The sequence below is a fragment of the Ammospiza caudacuta genome, chromosome 19 (genome assembly GCF_027887145.1).
Source record: "Ammospiza caudacuta isolate bAmmCau1 chromosome 19, bAmmCau1.pri, whole genome shotgun sequence".
Classification (NCBI taxonomy): Eukaryota; Metazoa; Chordata; class Aves; order Passeriformes; family Passerellidae; genus Ammospiza; species Ammospiza caudacuta.
Genome location: NC_080611.1, coordinates 3,960,405 through 3,966,839, shown reverse-complemented (window position 1 = coordinate 3,966,839; position 6,435 = coordinate 3,960,405).

The window sequence follows — 6,435 nt, the reverse complement described above, 5'->3', positions numbered from 1 at the left end:
GTCACCTCTTGCCTCTGTGCCTATAAACAGGGATTTGTTATGTCCAACTTAAATTGTGAGAAATTTTCAATCAGGTTAGCTAAATACTGTGATTTTTAAGACTGTTGAATATGAGGGAACAATATTATGTATGCTAGGACATCTGTGGGACAGTGCTACCTGTCTAGCTAATATAAACACTTCAGCATACAGAACACTACAGCACATTAAACATAAAATGACAGAAATCAGCAAAATTATAACAGGATGCAGCGTTAGATCTGGAATTCCTGTTGCAGCAGGTGACCACCCAAACACAATCCCACCAGTGAGTTCTCCATTTCTCATCCCATGATATATCTGTTCTGTGTTTAATGAATATGGTGAGCTCTGTGTCCATTGCTTCACACACCTTCCAGCAGTGAACACAGCTCTTTGTGCTGCAGTAATTTTTGCACCAGTGCAAGGTTCATTCCAGTGGGGGTGAGCAGGAAATCTTTCTGGGATGTGGAGGTAGATTGTAACAATCCATGGGTTGGGACAGAACTGAATAGTTGAAGTCACACCCTCTAATTTTGGAGAAAACTACAAACCCAAATATTTGAATCATGGTTTATTTCTATAGTGATGTGTTCTCTATGGAATCACAAATAGTTTTTACTCTTCCCAATGTATATAAATACAGTTACAAGCATTTCAGCAGGATGTATTTCAAAATGACAAACATTTTGTTCAGTGCCAAGACAAATGTCTTGGCCATTAGCATTGGTGTACTCTCACAAATAAATCCCTGTTGTTCCTGTACAACACACACATCATCATGACAGCTTGCCATTTGTTCCCATTTTGTTGGCCTGTGCTCTGTGTTGTGTTGGAAATAATTCCATGATGATTGAACCCCAGTGCAGTGGTTGGGTGTATGGGGTTTACCAAGGCACTGTGTTCTGTTAAAGCAAAAGCTGTGGCTTTACTGTTGGTAGGGTTGTGGTGGTGTTAGCAGGGGAGGGAAGAGATGAAATTCTTGACTCCATGTTTCAGAAGGCTGATTTATTATTTTATGATATATATTATATTAAAAGAAAATTATATGTTAAAACCATACGAAAGAATAGAAGAAAGGATTTCATCAGAAGGCTAGTGGGGAATAGAAAGGAAAAATTATAATAAAATCCTGTGACTGACCAGAGAGTCCAAGCCAGCTGACTGTGATTGGCCATTAATTAGAAACAACCACATGAGACCAATCACAGATGCACCTGTTGCATTCCACAGCTGCAGAAAATCATTGTTTGCATTTCATTTCTGAGGCCTCTCAGCTTCTCTGGAGAAAAGATCCTAACAAAAGGATTTTTCATAAAATATGTCCATGACATACAGTCAGAAGTGAAGTTAACTAGATGCCACCAAGGTTGAAATTCTCATTAAAATTTGTTTGCATTATCCTTGATCAATTCAGTGATCAATACCTTTTACATTTCCGTGGTCAGGGTACCTCCTTAGCTTTCCCTTACAGTTGCTGCTGCAGTGAATTGTCTCCAGCAGCTGTAGGCAGGGAGAAGGCAGGCTGCAGGATGAGGAGGAGAGTGAAGAGGAAGGAGCCTGCTGGCTGTGCCCACCTTGCTCTATCTCTTGTCACCACCTCCCTGGTGGGATGCTTTGCTTGGACACCTGGGCCTGTGGAATCTGCCTGCCCAGGAGAGCAGGGAACCACTGAGGGAAGTGTGAGAGGCCCCTGTGGTTCCCAGCCCCTCAGATATGGAGAAGATAAGGAAGAAAGTGGAAGCCAGTGAAGGAGACATCACCAGGGCAGCCCCTCTGGGTGCTCCCCCTGAGCCACCCCCTCCTTTGGGCTCTGCATCCCTCGTGCTTTTGGGGAGCTTCTGCCCCTTCTTGGCTGCTGAGGATGTGCTGAAGTCCAAGCCCTGCCCCAGTGCCCTGTGCCAGCCTGGCTGGGCCCTGCACTGCCCCTGGCTCTGTGCAGACCATGGTGGGGACAAAGGACCCAGGCCCAGGGACCCTGCCCCGGCCTCACCCTGCCCTGGGGCTCACCCTGGGGTTTATCCTGCCCTGGGGCTCACCCTGCCCTGGGGTTCATCCTACCCTGGGGTTCTCCCTGCCCTGGGCTCACCCTGGGGCTCACCCTGCCCTGGGGTTCTCCCTGCCCTGGGCTCACCCTGGGGCTCACCCTGCCCTGGGGTTCTCCCTGCCCTGGGCTCACCCTGGGGTTTATCCTGCCCTGGGGCTCACCCTGCCCTGGGGCTCACCCTGGGGTTCTCCCTGCCCTGGGCTCACCCTGCCATCCCCCTGTCCTAGGTCAGGGCTCTGTGCCAGGAGATGCACAAGCAGATCAAGGGCTGGAAGGCAGAGCACATGGCAGAGAACATCTGGAGCATGCAGGAGTCCCTTCCCTTGGTGAGCTGCCACTCTGGAGCTGCCCCTCACTGCTCTGCTCTGCTGCCCTGCAGCCCTTGGAGGCTCCCAGTGTGAAGGGCACCAGGCAGGAAGGGTGTGGAATTCTAGGAGTGGAATGTGGGAGCTCATCCCAACCCACCTGGAGCTCCCTGCCCTCCTGCCAGCCTCTCTCCAGCCCAGAGGAGGTGGCACACGGTGTGCTGGGACATGCTGCAGGATTTCCTGGTGGGCAGCAAAGCAGAAGGAGGAAGAGGAGGCCGAGATCTGCCCGTGGAGTGGGATTGCAGCCCCCAGCACCTCCTGTGTGCCCCAAGGTCTCTGCTCCTGTTGCCTGCACATCCCACCAGGAGGCACAGCCTGGCACAGGCAGAGCCAGGGCAGGTCCAATGTGCTCTGTTTGCTGCTCAGAAAAGGGCTGAGCTCAGGGGGGTGGGAGAAACAGCAGGAGCTGGAGACTGCCTGGGCCAGGCTGCCCTGGATCCCACCCACCACAGCCCCTCCATCCCACCCCAGCCTCTCCTTGGTGCACTGGATCCCACCCCAGCCCCTCCTTGGTGCCCTGGATCCCACCCCAGCCCCTTCTTGGTGCACGTGGGCACCCAAAACCCTTGGTTTGGGAGGAACCTTTTGAAATTCAGCAAAGGCAAGTGCAGGGTCCTGTGCCCTGGGGTGTTAATCCAGGATCCCCCAGCACCCACAGCTCCATCCCACGGGTGCCCCAGCACGAGGCCACCCAGCAGCACAGACCCTGTGTCCAACAGTGTGGCTGGGACTCAGCTGAGTGCCATGGGGACAGTGCTGGCTTTGGGGACAGCTCTGGCCCTGTTCCCTCTGCCTGTCACAGCCAGGAGCTCTGTGATGCTCTGGCATCAGACCCATTTAGCCAGTGATGGAGCTGTGGGGGTGCTGGTGATGTCCTCCCAATGGTTTGTGTCATTCAGGGAGGCACCAGGAGTGACAGTGACAGCTCCAGGATGGAGCCCCTCTGAAGGAGCAGCTGCTTGTCCTGCCCAGGACACACAGGGATGGGAGGTGGGGCTCAGGCTCCCACAGCTGCCATCCCAACCTGCCCTCACACCTCAGTCCTGGCGTGGCAGCACCCAGGACCCCCCTGTGCCCTGCCAGGAGCGTGTGCCATGAGATCCTGGACCTTCAGGATGCCATGGGGCTGTATTAAGGCAAAACAGCACCAAACAGTCCATTAGAAAGTTGGAGCTTTTTGGCAGGTTGTACAGACTGTGGTAGCAACAATTTAAACACTCCTGAGCAGCCTGTGGATTAAATTTCCCTGGACAACCTGTGGATTAAACCGAGGAACAGCCCACGGATTATTTCAACACTGTGTGGATTAAAATTCTCTGAACAACATGCGGTAACTTTTTTGAGCAGCCCACAAATTAAACTTCCCTGATGAAAAGCCCATGGAATACACAACTACCCCAGTGAACAGCTCATGAGTTACACTTCCCTGAACTACAAACAGCAATTTCTTAACAGCCCATGGCAGCCACAATTTAAACTTCTAAGGAGAAGGAGCAAGGAAGAAGGAAAGGAAGGAAAACAGAGTCAGAGGAATAACTTGTGTCACCAGCCTGGGTTCCAGCACTGTCCCTGGTCTGATCCCTCAGGATGGTGAGTGCCCCCCAGCCCTTGTTCATTGTGGAATTTATAGCCTGGCCCTTGCACAGCCTCGTTTTGTTATTCTTGAACTTTTCAGAACAGGATTGGGGGTTTGTGTGGTTTTTCTCTCCCTCATCAGATGGAAGTGAAATGCTGTCTCAAACTTGTTCGTTCAGATAGTTTCCCAAGATAGGAACTTGGTCCCAGAAAAGCCCCTATCCTGCCTCCAAAAACCCCTTTTCCACCTGAACCTTCTCTCATTACTGTGGTAACATTCCTTTTCCCTTCTGCCTAGTCTTTGAGCATTAGCTCTTCCAGGTTTGCACCAACACTTTCAGGTTTTCGGTCTCTCACGTTTATCCCTTTGCCATACTGGCATTCCATTAGCTTCCCACTGGTTCTGTTTCCAGAAGGGAAGTTGTTCAGTTCATCCTTTAAATGCAGCATCAGGTGCTGGAGCTGCCATGCAAGGTCTGCATCTCACCCCAGAGAGCTCCTCCCCACTTGTCAAGGGTCCCCTCTGTGTCCCTTCCCACGTCCCCAGGGAGCCAGGCTGTGTCCCTGGAGTCCCCTTGCTGCTCCTGGGCACAGCCTGTGTTCCCAAAGCCTCCATCCCCCTGTGGGATAGCCATGTTCCAAGCTTGGGGCTTGGCAGGGCCAGCCTGGCCCCTGCTGCCCTCCTGGGAAGAGCAGGGTGAGAAGCTGACGGGCAAAAAATGCAGCAGCAAGGGCAGACCTGGGCCCTCAGCCTGTCCCCCCTCTTCCAGCCCCTGGCTCATGGAGTGAAGCTCAAGCACCCCCTGAGAACCCAAAGACAAAAGCTGCTCACCCCATGGAGACCCCCCCAGCTCCCACAGCACACCCAGCCCTGTCACAGACTTCTTTTGTGGAAAATCTATTTTTTAGGATTTTTCCTTCTGAGAAGTTGAGAAGCTTCCAGAACAAAATGTAAACATTGATTACTGCTGCTGTGGAATGCAACAGGTAGATCTTTGATTAGCTCATGTTGGTTGTTTTTAATTAATAGCTAATCACAGCTCAGCTGGCTTGGACAGAGAATCCGAGACGCAAGCTTTTGTTGTCATTTTTTATTATTCTATCCTTAGCTAGCATTCTAATGAAATCCTTTCTTCTTTTAGTATAGTTTTAATATAATATTTATCATAAAATGATAAATCAGCCTTCTGAAACATGGAGTCAGACCCTTGTCTCTTCCCTCAGCCTGACACCCCTGAGAACACTGTCACCCAGCCCCATTTTGGCCTTGCCCCCAGCCCCAGTTCCATGGGATGGGCTGCTGGGGATGCCCCTGAAGGAATTCCCACATCAGTAGGTTTTGGGAGCTTCCCTCTCTGTATTCACCATTGTCTAATACAAGCTGGGGAACTGCCAATAGCCCATTTCCCCCATGGCACCTCCTTTATTTTGTAGCCAGCCAGTGGGCTGGGCTGTGCTGGAGGGGTGGTGGAGAAACCAGGCTCAGCACCCCAAAATTCCCCTGAAAATGCCACAGCTCCCTGCAGAGCCAGGATCCCCCAGGAGCTCACCCAGCCCTCCTGTGCTCAAAGCTCCTGAGGTTTCCCAGAGCAGGGAGATGTCAGTGATCCCACTGCCTGCTGGCCAAACCTGCATTTTCCAAAGGGAGTTTCTAGTTGATGGTTTTTGTAAGGATTTGTCTGATGGATCACTCTGGTTCAAAGATTTTTCCCAGTGTTTGAGTCCTTCACTTCCAAGGCTTGTCTGCAGGCTTGTGTTTATCTGCTTTTTCCTGCTTGTATGGCTCGCTGCTTTGGAGCAAAGTGCTGAAAATCTGTGTATTGATGGAGTCAGCAGCAGCTTTCCACTGTTCCCACATCTAGGGGAGAAAGGAAACTCTCATCCTTTTGAGACCTCAAAAATGAAGGTGCTTCCTCTCTGGGGCTGCTCTCCTCCTGGAGTGTTCTGGAATGTTCCAGGCTGTGTGAGAACATGGATCACCTCTCCTGGGCAGGCTCAACTCACCCTGCCAGTGGCTCCTGGGGCATCACTTCTGTGGTGGTGTTGGCAGGGCTCCCAAGATGGGGGAAGAGATGAGAATCTTGACTCCATGTTTCAGAAGGCTGATTTATTATTTTATTTTATATATATATATATTATATTAAAAGAAAATGATATATTAAAGCTATACTAAAATAATAGAAGAAATTATTTCATCAGAAGGCTTGCAAGGAATAGAAAGGAATGATAATAAAATCTTGTGACTGACCAGAGAGTCTGAGAGAGCTGGACTGTGATTGGCCATAAATTAAAAACAACCCCATGAGACCAATCCCAGATGCACCTGTTGCATTCCACAGCAGCAGATAACCATTGTTTACATTTTGTTTCTGAGGCCTCTCAGCTTCTCAGGAGGAAAAACCCTGTCAAAAGGATTTTTCATAAAAC